Raw genomic sequence first — 16019 nt, forward strand, 5'->3', positions numbered from 1 at the left:
AGTAATAGTTTAACAGTACTGCTGCCCTCCATAGAATCATTAAGGCTTGAAAATACCTACAAGATCATCTGGTCCAACCATCCCACTATCATCCACTAGACCATGTCCCTGAGACCATGTCCAACCTTTCCTTAAACAACCTAGGGACAGTGACTCCACCACTTCCCTGGGCAACCCATTCTAATGCCTGACTGCTCTTTCTGAGAAGAAATTTCTCTTAATTTCTAACTTAAACCTCCCCTGGCACAACTTGAGACCATTCTCTCTAGTCCTATCAGTGGTTATTTGAGAGAAGAGGCCAACCCCCAGCTCTCCACGACTTCCTTTTAGGTAGTTGTAAAGAGCAATAAGGTCCATGCCATGGGTTCTGAGACGACCCCCACAGACCAAACCCGGTCAATCCACAGCAATGCATTTAGAGCACTGACTGTCCAGCACTTCTCTAGTTTGGGAACATACTAACAAATTTTAATACATTAGCTTCCAAAGAGAGAAAACCAAAGTCTGTGATTGAAATGGAAATTGCTGTACCGTCTTCATGCAGCTGACACAGACAGTTGTGAGAGTTTTGAGAAAGTGCGGCAGGATGTTCCTGCAAACAGTTGCACATATTCCTTACAACAAGTCACTGAAATGGAATTTAATAAGAAGCAAAGAGCAAATCTTCAAAGTATGTATGCTAAGACAGGAAGAAATTTCCATGAAATAAGCATTAACACTTTCCATCAGAAGAATGCTTCTCTTAAGGTTTTGGCCTCTACTTCTGGCCTCTGATAGTTGGAGGCTAAATTATTCTACTTTAAGCTTTTGCTTGTGCTCCATGCTCTATATGGATACTTCTATATTAGCATTTTGGATCAAATCTGAGTGTGCTTTTGAAACTACTCTTAATCATGTCCAATTACTTGTATCTCCAACTCTTGTCCATATTCTAGAGTGCTTTTGGAATGCATTTAAAAAAAAAAAAAAACTGTAAGAAACCCTCCAGGAGTGCAGCTTATGAGCTCTACTACTGAATATTCAGCCCATGAATCAACCTAGAACTGGTCCAAAGGGACTTCTGAAAAGTGTATAGCATAGATTCTTGATCCTAAGCACCAACTCTTTCACTTTACAAATCCATTCCAATTGCTTTGATGCGGTAATAGCCCATGCATAAATTCTAATACATTTTACATGTATTCCGATTCTCATTTTCAATAATAAGAAATAATAATAACCTCTTTGTAGGAACACTGATTTTACCATGTATTTGCAAGTAATCAGTATTTTAGGATGTATGATTTCTTCAGAAAATATCTTCAGCCAATGTGCATAAGTCTTGTTCTCTGAGTTTGTATAGTTAACTATATATTTTTTTAAGATGTTTTGGCTTTAAACTTTCCAACTCTAATCCAAAAATACCATTAGCAATACAGCTTCATTCTCCATTTAAATATTCCTTCAGTACTGTATGAGAAGCTTAGGAAAACTATTTTAACAAGTATGTTTAGTCTTCATTTGAATTTCTTCATCTTCAAAATAGAGGTCAATTCTAATTAAATCAATGGGGAATTAATATTATTTTGAGGAACAGGAAAGCATAACTGAGTAAAAACAAGTCTAATTTCTGTGATTTATTATTGTTGGAGTTATTTGATCATGTAACCCTGAATCTATAACTATCTCATCCACATCTCAGAAAGTTTCCATGTTTTTGTTTTATGATTCCTCTCCATTTGATTCTAATGGCAAGATTTCTTTTTCTTTAAGTAGGTGTCCATTTCACCAGCCAACCCATTTCCTTCCTTTCTGAAGGAAGTGTTCAACAGTGCTCATCATGAGTATAGCAATGAAATTTTTTTCATCAAAAAAAGCAAACTCCACACAAACATTTTTTCCTTAATGGAAATAATTTGATACTCGCAAACTGTTTTGAAGGAAAGACTTCTTTAATCCAGGCACAACCACTCTGTGAAGATGTCCCAGTTGAGTCAGTGTGAAGTCATGCTCACTGAGCAACTATACTTGATTGTCCTCAGAGGCAATACAATTGCGTTTATGTGAAACCCTGTTTGCAAAACAAAAAATTGTTTGTTTAGTGAGACTTGGCTGATGGAACCACATTTCTCTCTTACCTGTCTCATATTTACTATGAAATAGTGTATCAGAACAGTGAACATCCAGGCCAAAGGAGCTCAATCCCAGGTTTTGAATTTCTACTCCAAAAGGCAGAAACATCCTCTCTGGAATTGACTAACTAATGTTGCTTGGGAGTGCCTACACCATTAGACAATTGGCTGTTTGAATTTATGAGATTCTTTGGCTTGTCCCTGCAGAAATGATAATAGACTAGGACCATTCTCTGGTACTGTAGCCAAATGCTCTGACATCACCAACCACATGAATTTTAACAAAAGAAAGTGCCGGGTCCTGCACCTGGGACGGGGCAACCCTGGCTGAACGTACAGACTGGGTAACGAGACGCTGGAGAGCAGCCCTGCACAGAGGGATCTTGGGGTTGTGATTGACAGCAAGTTGAATATGAGGCAGCAGTGTGCCCTGGCAGCCAGCAGGGACAAACATATCCTGGGGTGCATCAAGCACAGCATTACTGGTCAGTCAAGGGAGGTGATTGTCCTGCTCTACTCTGCACTAGTGCAGCCTCACCTCGAGTACTGTGTGCAGTTTTGGGCACCATGGTACAAAAAGGACATTAAACTGTTGGAGAGTGTCCAGAAGAGGGTGAAGAAGATGGTGAAGGTCCTGGAGGGGAAGACGTATGAGGAGTGGCTGAGGTCACTGGGCCTGTTCAGCCTGGAGAAGAGGAGGCTGAAGGGGGATCTCATCACAGTCTACAACTTCCTCGCGAGGGGGCGTGGAGAGGCAGGTGACCTCTGTAAGAGAAATTTATTTGGACACTTTTTTTTTTTTTAATCATTTCACTAATCTGGAATAAAGCCCTAGTCCTATACAAGTCTCCTAGCAAGTTGCAACGAAAGCATTAAACTGCAACAGGAACATGTGAATAAATGGCTGGAGAGGGAAAAGGGTGAAAGCTATAAATGGTTTCCACTAGAGAGTTAAAAAAATAGAACAATAGCCTGAGCCAATTGGTTCTGTAGCCAAAGTATTATCAAAAAGCAGTGATGTCCCTAAAAGAAAAAAAAAAGAAAAAAAAAAAAAAAAAAGGGATCGGTTTTTCTTCCTAGGTTATTCCCTAGGAATAAATAAATAAATAAATAAATAAATAAAACTAAAATTCTTGAAAGCTTGAGTTCAGATTTAGATTCATCCATTTATAATTCATTAGAAACAGAGCTAAAATATTAAAATGTTTACTTTGCATCCAAACTTTATTGTTTACTTTATCATTTTGGAAAAGGAATATGAAAAATCTAATTTTGGTAGCTTATTACACTCACTTATTCTCTTTATTCAGATGTGAACTATAAACACTATGGACTGATAATTTCATTCCCAGGAATTTTTAAAATGTTTTAGTATGTATTCCTATCTAGAAGTTCTGTTTCTAGCAAAATCATTCAAGTGGTAGCATGAACATTAATATATTTTCATAAGAGCAGTTATATTAAGAGGTCATCAACTCAGTTCGTGCATTCTCACAAAGAATTGCCATCAACATAACTCCACACATTACTTCAGTGAGATACCTCACTTGTAAAAAGTGAATCAGCTTGAATTTTAAAGCTTTTTCACTTTCCCTAGCAATTCTGAGGCGCACCTATCAATAGCTTATATTAAGCTACTCAGCTGCACTTTGACTGGTCTTATTGTTAGAAAATGTTATGAAAATATTTGTACAGTTTAGCAGTCTGTCAAAAAAATAGTGATTGCTGCTTTTCATGTATTAAAATATTTTCCATTAATATTGAAAACACTCCATCTTAATAAAAGTTACAACTAGAAATAAAGTGTTACTGTAGCACTCAAAGAACAAACCGTGTGTTGCATCCTTCTCTAATACTTAATTGATGCATATAAGCTAGTGACATTGCCAGTACAAGACAAACTATATCTGATTGTCCATTAGATAAGCTGAGGGTATCAGTAAAGTCAGATGTATCAACTATAAGGGATTAAAATCAAAATTATGTTGGTTTTAAGGAGTCATTTACATTCTTTAATGAGTTTTGCTAGATGAAAAACCTCAGACTACAAAAGCATTAATATGACTGCATGCAGCAAAACCAGATAATTGGATACCCTTTCGGTACCTTTCAGGATATGACAAACAGAACAAGACCAGTTTTAGAGTACTCCTCGTGCTTCTTTTTCATTCAGGGTTGAAGCAGTATAGAAGAGGGAAAAAAAAAAAAAAAAAAAAAAGTGAGAAGCTGGACTATAACGATCACAATTTTAAGTCGAGAAGTTCAGACGATTTCAATCCACATAGCTGTTCACTTTTCTAGTCTGCTTTTAATATGACATGTTACAGGACACTGTATCAAAAGCCTTGCTAAAGTCAAGATAAAAAATATTCACTGTTCTCCCCTCATTCAGAAAGTCAGTCATCACATCACAGAGGGATATTGGTATAGTTAAGCACAATTACCCATTATAAACCCACATTGAGTGACAAGACAATGACTGAAAGGAGTCATATGTTTGGAAATGGTTTACAGGAGAATTTCCTCAGGGACTAAGGGGAGGCTGATTAGCCTGTGGTTCTTTGAATCCTCCTTGAAGAGAGTAGTGGTGTGTGTTTGGTTTCTTCCAAATGTCAGGAACTTCTGACAGTTAATCATAATTAATTGTCATCCTTAATGGGGATGTGGCTTTGAACAGCACTGAAACCAGTAGTGACTACAGTGGCTCTCCACTAGTTACTGGACTACAACTAGACCTTGCACCACTGTTCATCACCCTCTGGGCCATTCATCTCATTTTCAATCCACCTCACTGCCTGGTCATCCAGCCCATACTTCAATTGTTTCTCTATGCGAATCTTATGACAAAGGCCTTAGTGAAGTCCAGAAAGACAATATCCACTACTCTGCACAGTGATAAAGCCAGTCACTTCATCAAGCTTTTCAGGTTGGTCAAGCATGATTTCCCCTTGGTAAATCCATGTTTATTACTTCTGATTATTTTCCTGATGATTTTCTTGCCCTTCGTGAGTACAGATTTTTTTTTTTTTTTTCAGAATTAGCTGCTCCAACACCTTCCCAGGCATCAAAGTGAAGCTGACAAACCTGTAGTTCCTGAGGTCTTCCTTCCCGACCTTCTTGAAGATAGGCATGATACTTGTTTTCCTCCAGTCCTCAGGCACCCTTCCAATCAACGTAATCAAAGATGACTGGCCTTGCAGTCACATCTGCCAGCTTCCTCAGCACTCATGGGTACATCCCACCAGGGCCCATGGACTTCTGTATGTCCAGTTTGCTTAAATATTCCCTGACCTGATTCTTTTCCACCAAGGTTACAGCTTCCTTGCTCCGGCCTTCCCCCCTGGTCCCTGAGTCCTGTGATTCCTGAAGGCTGGTCTTGCTGGTAAAGACCGAGGCAAAGAAGGAATTAAGTACCTCGGCCTTCACCGGGTTCTGTGTCACCATGTGCCCTGCCTCATAAAGTAGTTCACTCACATTTTCCCTAGTCTTCTTTTTCCACATTTGTACTTAGAGAAGCTGTTGTTATTGCCTTTGACATCCCTTGTCAGATGAAATTCAGGTTGGGCTTTGGCATTCCTAGCTGCTTATCTTCATGTCTCTGTATTCCTCACAGGTTAAATGTCCCTACTTCCACCCTCTGTATGCTTTCTTTTTATGTTTAAGCTCTTTTTACATGAGCAGCCAGTTTCTCCAGGAGAATACTGTTGGAAGCAGTATGAAACACTTTACTAAAATCCAGCTGAACATCCACAGCCTTAGGGTGCATCATTTTGTCACAGAAAAAGATTGTGTTAGTCAGGCAGGATTTGTCCTTCATAAACTCATGCTGGATGCTTCTGATCACTCCATTGTTCCTTATGTGCTATGTAATGACATTCAAGATAATATATTCCATAATCTTCCCTACTACCAACATCAGACTGACAGGCATGTAAATCCCTAGATCCTCCTTCTGGTCCTTCTTGTAAATTGGAGTCACCTTCGCAAATCTACCCAGTTAGCCAGAACTGATGGTAAATTTTTAAAAGTGGCTTAATGAGCACTTCCACCAGCTCACTCAGTACCCTTGGACATATCCCATCTAGCCCCATAGATTTATGAAAGTTCAAATGATGTAATAGATTGCTTACAGCTTACCACTGGACTATAGAATCTTCATATCACTCCTTGTCACCATCTTCCATCTCAGAGGTCTAGCTATCCTGAGAACAGTTAGCCTTACTAATAACAAATGAAGCACCTCAGTCTCAGTTGTCAGCCGCTCAGTTATATGGACCTATTCTTAGCACTTGCTGAATAAGTGCTTGACCCTCCCTAATCAGGAATCAGCTGGAAACAAAAAGCTTAAAGCACCCATTTATTTAGGAAGTGTTGACAGAGCTCCTGAGAAGATGTTAGAGCTTGCTAACAGCAAAACGCTTCTGTAACTTTTTTTCCCCAGTAGCAGCAGGCATCCTGAAGCTCCTCAGAGTTCCTAGGAATCCTCTGATGAGCAAGAAAATCTCAAAGTAGAGCCCAGAAGCTGCTACAAAAGCTGCTGTATCTTTTGGCTTCTTATATATATAAACAAAACCAATTACATGAGTTTCTTCTCAGTGAGAACTTACACAGTCTCTTTGTAGATACCCAGATACAGTTTTCCTCTCATTAATTTTTGTGCAGTTCCTTATCACATTTCAAGTGAAGGACTCCAACTACACACCTATCCTTTGACACGTAGGACATCCCATACACAAAACTCCTTCCCATAGAAGGTAGCTTAATACTGAACTAAGCTTTACAGGCTTCAACTTAATTCAGCAGCACTGTTTTCAACTTTCTCTATATAATCATACAGATCATAATAATTTATTTAAAGATTCAGGGCAATTAATAGATATCAGAACTAGGTGTATTTCAGTCAATAATGTACTTCTAGGTAATTCCTTAAACATAGGACTGTAGAAAAAAAGGACTTGAGATAGATATCCTGTTTGACAGTCAGATTTTGTAAGGTCCTTGACAGTTTTATTTACTTTCAAAGCATTATTCTTAAAAATGAAAAGACAGAAACAGAAATCTGTAAGTTCAAACAACATTTTTCTTGGAGGTGTCAGCTAGGTGCCACAGAACAGAACACAACTGTTGCTGCAGAACAAGTACTGTTCATATAATGGATACTACTGAAGTAAATAGTCGTGCATTCATAATGGAAATCTTCCTTATTCAGCTATGGTCAGAAATCCTTGAACTATTGTTTCATCTTCTCCCCCCACCCCACCCCATCCCACCCCCGTTTTTTTTTTTTTTTTTTTTTAATGCTTTTAAAAAGACAAAGAAAAGCAGTCAGAAATACTCTAAAAAGTGTCTGATAAAAATTGTCTATACTTTCTACATGAGAGGTGTCTGCATCTGTCTCATGTCAGAAAAAGTAAAAATGAAAAATGAGAAAAAATAAATTGAAAACTACTTTAGCTATCATGTTACTATTTTCTGTTGTTTTTTACCAGCAGCTGGAGGTATAGAAGTTAGTTTTATATTACATACTAGTAACAGACTAGTCTTACATTCAGACTAATGTCTGAAAACAAACATGTAGCTGAGCTTCTAGGTGACAAAAGTTTTTTTTTATGTTTCCTACATGCATTTATTGATCAGCATTTACTTATGTAAATATACTTTACAGTAATTTTTCTGAAAGAGTTTATTTTCCTAAAGAGTTTTTGAAAGGGCTTATGATCTGCTTCTTGTTGTTGCATATAGAAATGATGGACCAGGTGTTATTAATTTTACTTCAGTTTTTAAGAATACATTTTTAACCCCTTTGAAAATTATAGGAATAAGGAAGCGGATCATTAAAATGGAGTGATCCTTTTATCTGTCTGGATGAAAGGACTGATTAAGGTACTCTATGAAAGAAAGAAAATATAAAAAAATAAATAAAAAAATAAATAAATAAATAAATAAATAAATAAATAAATAAGAGGAGCAATATCTTCAAAGGAATGATAAAATAAATAATCAATGCTGATAATCTCCCACTTGGAGTAAACTAGGTGGTTTTCTAGAGCTGGAAATGGAAATACATGTATTTATTAAAAATATTTTTATTTGCAAGGTTTCTATCAGGGAGATTCTAATTCTAAAATCTTCATTCACTCAAGACATCTAGCTTGTCCTGTCAATGGACTGATAAAGATGCATGAATCAGAGAGACAAACAAGTGAGCAATAAGTGTTTTAATTAAAATGACTCCATGGGTCATTCTCATTTAATTGTGCATGGAGTTAGATAAATCACAACATCCATTAGAGAATACCAACTGGCTGAAACCTAGGGATAGGTTATCATTGGATACTATGCAGTGAAACTCAACTGAACTTGATGGGAAATAAATAAATAAATAAATAAATAAATAAACAAGCTATCTGAGAATATATTTCCTTTGTCACAAATGCTACAATAACTCATGTGCATTCATTTGGCTCAAAGCAGTTAGAAAACTGTTCAGCTGAAGTCTGACCTTAGTGCCTCTTGCTTTCTGGTACTTAAAATATTTTAGTTGCCAACTACCAAATGCATAAGAGGAGTTCACATCATCAGCAGTACAGGAACAAAGCAGAGCATATCGGTGTTGAAGGAGACAGTTTATTTCACAGATATCAAGGTCCTTAACGTAAACACCTTTGTGCAAATCCTACTTTCTCATGTGTTGTCCACCAGTGCAGCTGAATTGCATCTCTGGTACATTTCTTCAGGATATCTGAATTTATAGTAATAACTCATCAAAACAAAATTCTTTCTTATATTTCTTCTTTTATATAATAATGCCTGAGGATTCAATAACAGGAATTTTAGACAGATTTTGCCCATATACTGTACATTCAACTTTATTTCACCATAACAAATTCTTTTAAATCAATAGCAAGCTCCACTGACTGGTTATACTGAAGAGACAGGATAAATTCTCCCCCAACTTTCTGTTTTTATGACATACAGCTGAAAGTAATCATTATTATTTTTAAAGAAAAAATAAAATTCATAGAAGTATATGGTTTTGTTACTTTATATAACTTGTCCTCGCTGTCTCCCTTCCCTGCTTATATGGATACTTATATGCATCAGTTCTTTATGATTCAGATAAAGGATCTTGCTGTATTTAATGGAGATGCTTATTTGTAGTGTCTTTGACCTCTGCTTCTCTGAACAATTCAGCAAGAAAAACATACATTAATTTAAGATTTTGTCTAACATTAATTTTAAGAGTGTTCTGCAGAAGTAATTCTCTCCTCCTAGCCAGCATTGCAAAGTGCTTATCTGTCTTTAAAATAGGGTATGATTTTAAAAAGAACTTGTTAAAATAAAAGTGTGAGGAAATGCTTTAAGCTTAGCTAATTTAGACTGGGAAACTAAAATCACTTAACCAATCCAGTCAATTTAATATACATTCTTTTAAGTCACATATGCATCTCAGTATACTGTTAAATAGTTGAGGTGGTGGTAGATTTTACTTTTCCTATGCATAGCATACTAGACAGAGAAGTTTCTATGACTTCAGGAATAGAAACAAAGTCAGAAATTAAAAGATTACAACAGTAAATTACACAAAAATTACACTAAATTTTGGACTATTTTATGGGGAGACAGAAACTCCGTACTTGTCCTAAAGTGTATAGTGATGTTTGGGAAAGACCATGACAGAAAAGAGATGGCATTAGGTTGAATTTGTCTTTGCTTCAGCCTTTTTCTCTTAAAAACCTCTTATCAAAAACCTGTAGAGCTGTGTAGCATTCAGTATAGTATTGCTTAACCTTCTTGAATAAGATATGATAATACTGACAGTATCTATGCTTGTCTACTCCACATATATCCATTCATTCCATCTACATGGCAGTGTTCTGAAACATCAACATCTCATTCTGTTATACGCAGAAAACTTGGTCTGGGGTTTCCTTTGAAATGTCTGTAAATGAAAATAAATATATTAATGACTGTTGACTAGACCTATGAGAAGGGGTGGATATCTAGGGGGCCAGCTGCTTATAGTCAACATATGTGAAAGGGCCTGCATTCTCTAGGGGTTCGTGGTCTTGAGTCATCCCCTAAGGTTGGGATCTAACTATTTCCATTCAAAGACCAAGCACCCATATCCTTATTTCCTTGAATGACTACATAAGCTGCCATATTTTCTCCAGCAGTTTGGTTACATACTGTTTAGGATAAGTACATGAGAGAATGAATTCATGGCCTCTTTTTGACATGGATGCAAGTTCTTAGGTCTTCTTCAAAACTACTGCAACACACATGCTGTAAACTACTATGGGACAAGGTTATCATCAATTCAAATAAAAACCTTTTCTCAAGTACAAGGTGCAGCAATCGCAACTGATGATCAAAATTCTAAAGGAAGCTTCATAAACACATAGATGACATTAACCTCTTAGATATCAAAGAATTGACACAAAGTTCAAAGGAGTGTATCTTCTTTACTGGAGATCTTGTATTATGGTGAGGAGCAGAAACAAGTAATAAACCCACATACATTTATCTATTTAAAATTCAGAACAGAGAGAGAGCATGACCAGAAGTCAATTTGCTATTTGTCATTCCCACTGTTAATAATTTATGATTTTCTTCCATTTTGTCATTCTTAATCATTTCACTGATTGCTTAAGCATTGGTATCTACTGACATGTAATCCAGATGTCATTAGCTTTCTGGTGAATGAGACAGAAACTAAAGCCAGAAAAATATAAGCTTATTATTTCAGTAGGGCAATGGAAGCTGCTGTGAGGTTCATGAGCTTGTACTGACAGTATAGGCATCTCGGATACTTCTTTATTTTTATTTTATTTTATTTTATTCCTATCTAATGGGCTTATTCTGCCTTGTATTTATCAGATTTTGAGCAAATGTGGTCACAAATTTTCTTTCCTTGGTGCCTTTGAAGGATAGTCTAAGTCAATATTATCTCAAGAACTGATGTGAGATAAGACCTGTTTCAAAAACTTAAAAAAATAAAAAATCAGTGTCCACACAGCAAGGAAAACACCCTGTAAGATTATGTCATAACTTTCTCAGATGACGATTCCCACCAAGACACAGTTCACAGCATTAAGGAATTTGACCACGAGGCTTCCACAAACCTTCTTCCAATAAGGAAGTCTCTAAATTCCCATTTCAGTATTTCTACCTGCAGTCATTTCTGAAGATATATTTTCTGCTCTCACTGAAGCAGTAGGAAAAGAAACCTGCACTCAGTCAATTGTCTGTCCAGCCATACAACTAACTGCCCTCATCTAACAGCACTATAGAATTTCACTGCTGATTTATAATGTAAGAAACCACTTTGAATCTATCATAAATAATCCTGTTAATAGAGTGAATTATATGTAATTTAATGGATGAATGTCTTAACCTTTATTTTATCATAAATTTGTACATGCATTTTTGTATAATAGACTAGTAAAACATATATTGTGACTCCTGGTGATTCTGCTTTATTCCAGAATGACTGTCTGCAGTTCAATGTTGAGTGTCCCTGATTTAAATCAACATGATTTTTGTTTATTGTATGTTGTTTCTTGGCTGTCCTCACAGCAATCATGAAGATGCACTTAACTCTCTTCATTGCTAGTCAATTTTTAAACTGCAATTACTTAATGTTGCATAGATTGCCTGAAAAAAAAAAGGGGGGGGGGGAGGAAAGGGGAAAAAAAAAAGGCAGAAAAACAACCAACCAACCAAAACAAACAACAACAACAAACAAACAACACAACTTACAAATAAAATGAAAAAGATCTATATGATTTGCATTATCTGGAATAGGGAAAACTATTCTATGTAGTGGTCAATGTTTCTAATGTCCAGGTAGAAAACTTTCACACCCTTTTTCTCCCAGCACGTAATTTTCTTCATTTCAGTCTTCTGGGTTTTTGTTTAACTCTAGTAGGCAGCTCTGCATCACGCAGCTACTAACTCACTTTCCCCACAGTGGGATAGGAGAGAGAGATGTACAAGTTAGAAAACTTGTGTGTTGAGATAAAGAAAGCTTACTAGTTAAAGCAAAAGCTGCACATGCTAGCAAAGTAGAATAAGGAATTCATTCACTACTTCCCATCATCAGGCTACTTCCAGGAAAGCAGGGCTCTATCATGCATAATGGTTACCTGAGGAGACAAACGCTGTAACTCGGAACATCCCCTCTTTCTTCTTCTCTCCCACAGCTTTTATTGCTGAGCATGACACCATATGACATGGAACATCTCTTTGGTCAGCCTGAGTCAGCTGTGCATCCCCAGCCTCATCTTTAGCAAGGCAGCACAAAAGACTTTGACTCTCTGTAAGCACAGCTTAGCAACACCTAAAAATTCAGTGTGTTATCATCACTATTTTCATCATAATCCAAAACATAGCACCATACCAGCCTCCGTGAAGAAAATTAACCCTGTCCCAGCCAAAACCGCAACAGTTTTGAAAACAGTTTCGAAAACAGTTTCTTTCTGCAAAACTATAGATACACTGTAGTAGCCATATACATAAAAGCACATAAAAGAGGTATTTCTGACAATCGAAGATACTGGGTGTAAGGTATGCATATAGAGTAATGATGTTCCTCTGAAATTTTACCACCGTTCTGGAGTGCCTCTTCCTTTTATATGTATATTTTATATATACAGTCAGTACCACTTTGATTCCTAACTGAGATGTTCCAGTTACATTTCTATAGCTGGGTTGAATGGACCCTACATTGTTCATGAGAACAAATGACATGAGTCCTACTCTGCCTGGGATCAAAACTTTGTTTTTGCTTTTTCTTAGATCATCTAAATTTGAGATGTAATAGGAAAGATGTAGAAGGAAAATATTTTAAACTAGCTTTTAATAAAATTAAATTAAAAATTATGAGCCTGATCATAGAGATATTCTGACATTCCTAAAGTTATATTATCTTTGGATTCTGTGCTCTTTCTTAACTGTTATAATGCCCATTAGTTATAAGACAGAAACAGTTATCACACAATTTAAACAAAAATGCAAATCAAGCAGTAGTACAAAAATCAGTTTATGATATCTTTTATGCTTTTTATCACATAAAAACATCTAACATCAAACATGAAGAATGACCATGTATGAAATTACTAGTTTACTTTTCAGTAGCATCCTACATTTGTAGAAAATGTTCCAGCTACATTGAGTTCTGTTTAACAAGGACACTGGAAGTTACTGGTCCTAATTCTTTACTTTCTACCAGGTCCCCTTCAAGCAAAAATAATTTTACTGGCAGTTACACTTACATATCTTTCTTTACAAGAAACCTAGGGAATATCTGTGAAAAATAAAGGTTGAAAAATGATCAGAGAAACTTTCATGTTCATACAGTGCCAAATTAACCCACCAAACCTGTTATATCATCACCAAACATTTCCAAAAATATTCTGTTGTGAAGGCAGAGTATCCAGGGTGTTTTGAAACTGTTTTGTTTTGAAGTCTTCACAAAATATTAGCTGCCCTATTTTTAGGCAAAAACATCTTATACTAGTGATTTGTCCATTGAAAAGATTTTTATGTATCCTTATGAGGTGTCTGCTATAGACCGCCGAACCAGGATGAGGAGACGGATGAGGAGTTCTACAGGCAGCTGACAGAAGTTGCAAAATCGTCAGCTCTTGTACTCGTGGGGGACTTCAACTTCCCTGACATATCCTGGAAGCACAACACAGCCCTGAGAAAGCAGTCTAGGAGGTTTCTGGAGAGCGTGGAAGATAGCTTCCTGACGCAGCTGGTTAGTGAACTTACCAGGGGTGGTGCCCCACTAGACCTTCTCTTCACAAACAGAGAAGGACTGGTGGAGGATGTGATTGTCGGGAGCTGTCTTGGGCAGAGTGACCACGAAATGGTTCACTATTCTTGGCGAGGCCAGGAAGGGGACCAGTAAAACCTCTGTATTGGACTTTTGGAAGGCTGACTTTGAGCTGCTCAGGACACTAGTTGGTGGAGTCCCTTGGGAGGCGGTTCTGAAGGGCAGAGGGGTCCAGGAAGGCCGGGCGTTCTTCAAGAGGGAAGTCTTAATGGCGCAGGAACGGTCTGTCCCCACGTGCCCAAAGACGAGCTGGCAGGGAAGAAGACCAGCCTGGCTCAACAGAGAATTGTGGCTTGATCTTAGGAGAAAAAAGAGGGTTTATAATCTTTGGAAAAGTGGGCAGGCCACTAGGGAGGACTTTAAGGATGTAGCGAGGCTGTGCAGGGACAAAATTAGGAAGGCCAAAGCTCATCTGGAGCTCAATCTGGCTACTGCCGTTAAAGATAACAAAAAACGTTTCTATAAATACATCAACACAAAAAGGAGGACTAAGGAGAATCTCCATCCTTTACTGGATGCGGGGGGAAACTTAGTTACAAGAGATGAGGAAAAGGCGGAGGTGCTCAATGCCTTCTTTGCCTCAGTCTTTAGCGGCAATACCGGTTGGTCTCTGGATACTCAGTACCCTGAGCTGGTGGAAGGGGATGGGGAGCAGGATGTGGCCCTCACTATCCATGAAGAACTGGTTGGTGACCTGCTACGGCACTTGGATGTGCACAAGTCGATGGGGCCGGATGGGATCCACCCAAGGGTACTGAGAGAACTGGCAGAGGAGCTGGCCAAGCCACTGTCCATCATTTATCAGCAGTCCTGGCTATCGGGGGAGGTCCCAGTTGACTGGCAGCTAGCAAACGTGACGCCCATCTACAAGAAGGGCCGGAGGGCAGACCCGGGAAACTAGAGGCCTGTCAGTTTGACCTCAGTGCCAGGGAAGCTCATGGAGCAGATCCTCCTGAGAGTCATCACGCAGCACTTGCAGGGCAAGCGGGCGATCAGGCCTAGTCAGCATGGGTTTATGAAAGGCAGATCCTGCTTGACGAACCTGATCTCCTTCTATGACAGAGTGACGCGCTGGGTGGATGAGGGAAAGGCTGTGGATGTGGTCTACCTTGACTTCAGCAAGGCTTTTGACACTGTTTCCCACAGCATTCTCCTCAAGAAACTGGCTGCTCTTGGCTTGGACTGGCGCATGCTTTGTTGGGTTAGAAACTGGCTGGATAGCCGGGCCCAAAGAGTCGTGGTGAATGGAGCCAAGTCCAGTTGGAGGCCAGTCACTAGTGGCGTCCCCCAGGGCTTGGTGCTGGGGCTGGTCCTCTTTAATATCTTCATCTATGATCTGGACGAGGGCAGCGAGTGCACCCTCAGTAAGTTCGCAGATGACACCAAGTTAGGTGCGTGTGTCGATCTGCTTGAGGGTAGGAAAGCTCTGCAGGAGGATCTGGATAGGCTGCATCGATGGGCTGAGGTCAACTGCATGAAGTTCAACAAGGCCAAGTGCCGGGTCCTGCACCTGGGGCGCAATAACCCCAAACAGAGCTACAGGCTGGGAGAGGAATGGTTGGAGAGCTGCCAGGCAGAGAAGGACCTGGGAGTGATGGTGGATAGTCGGCTGAATATGAGCCAGCAGTGTGCTCAGGTGGCCAAGAAGGCCAACGGCATCCTGGCTTGTATCAGGAACAGTGTGGCCAGCAGGGCTAGGGAGGTGATCGTCCCCCTGTACTCAGCTCTGGTGAGGCCGCACCTCGAGTACTGTGTTCAGTTTTGGGCCCCTCGCTACAAGAAGGACATCGAGGTGCTTGAGCGGGTGCAGAGAAGGGCGACGAAGCTGGTGAGGCGCCTGGAGAACAAGTCCTACAAGGAGCAGCTGAGGGACCTAGGCTTGTTCAGCTTGGAGAAGAGGAGGCTCAGGGGCGACCTTATCACTCTCTATAGGTACCTCAAGGGAGGCTGTAGCGAGGTGGGGGTTGGCCTGTTCTCCCACGTGCCTGGTGACAGGACGAGGGGGAATGGGCTTAAGTTGAGCCAGGGGAGTTTTAGGTTAGATGTTAGGAAGAGCTTCTTCACTG

Source organism: Aythya ferina (assembly GCF_964211825.1).
Source record: "Aythya ferina genome assembly, chromosome: 3".
In the NCBI taxonomy this organism is placed as follows: domain Eukaryota; kingdom Metazoa; phylum Chordata; class Aves; order Anseriformes; family Anatidae; genus Aythya; species Aythya ferina.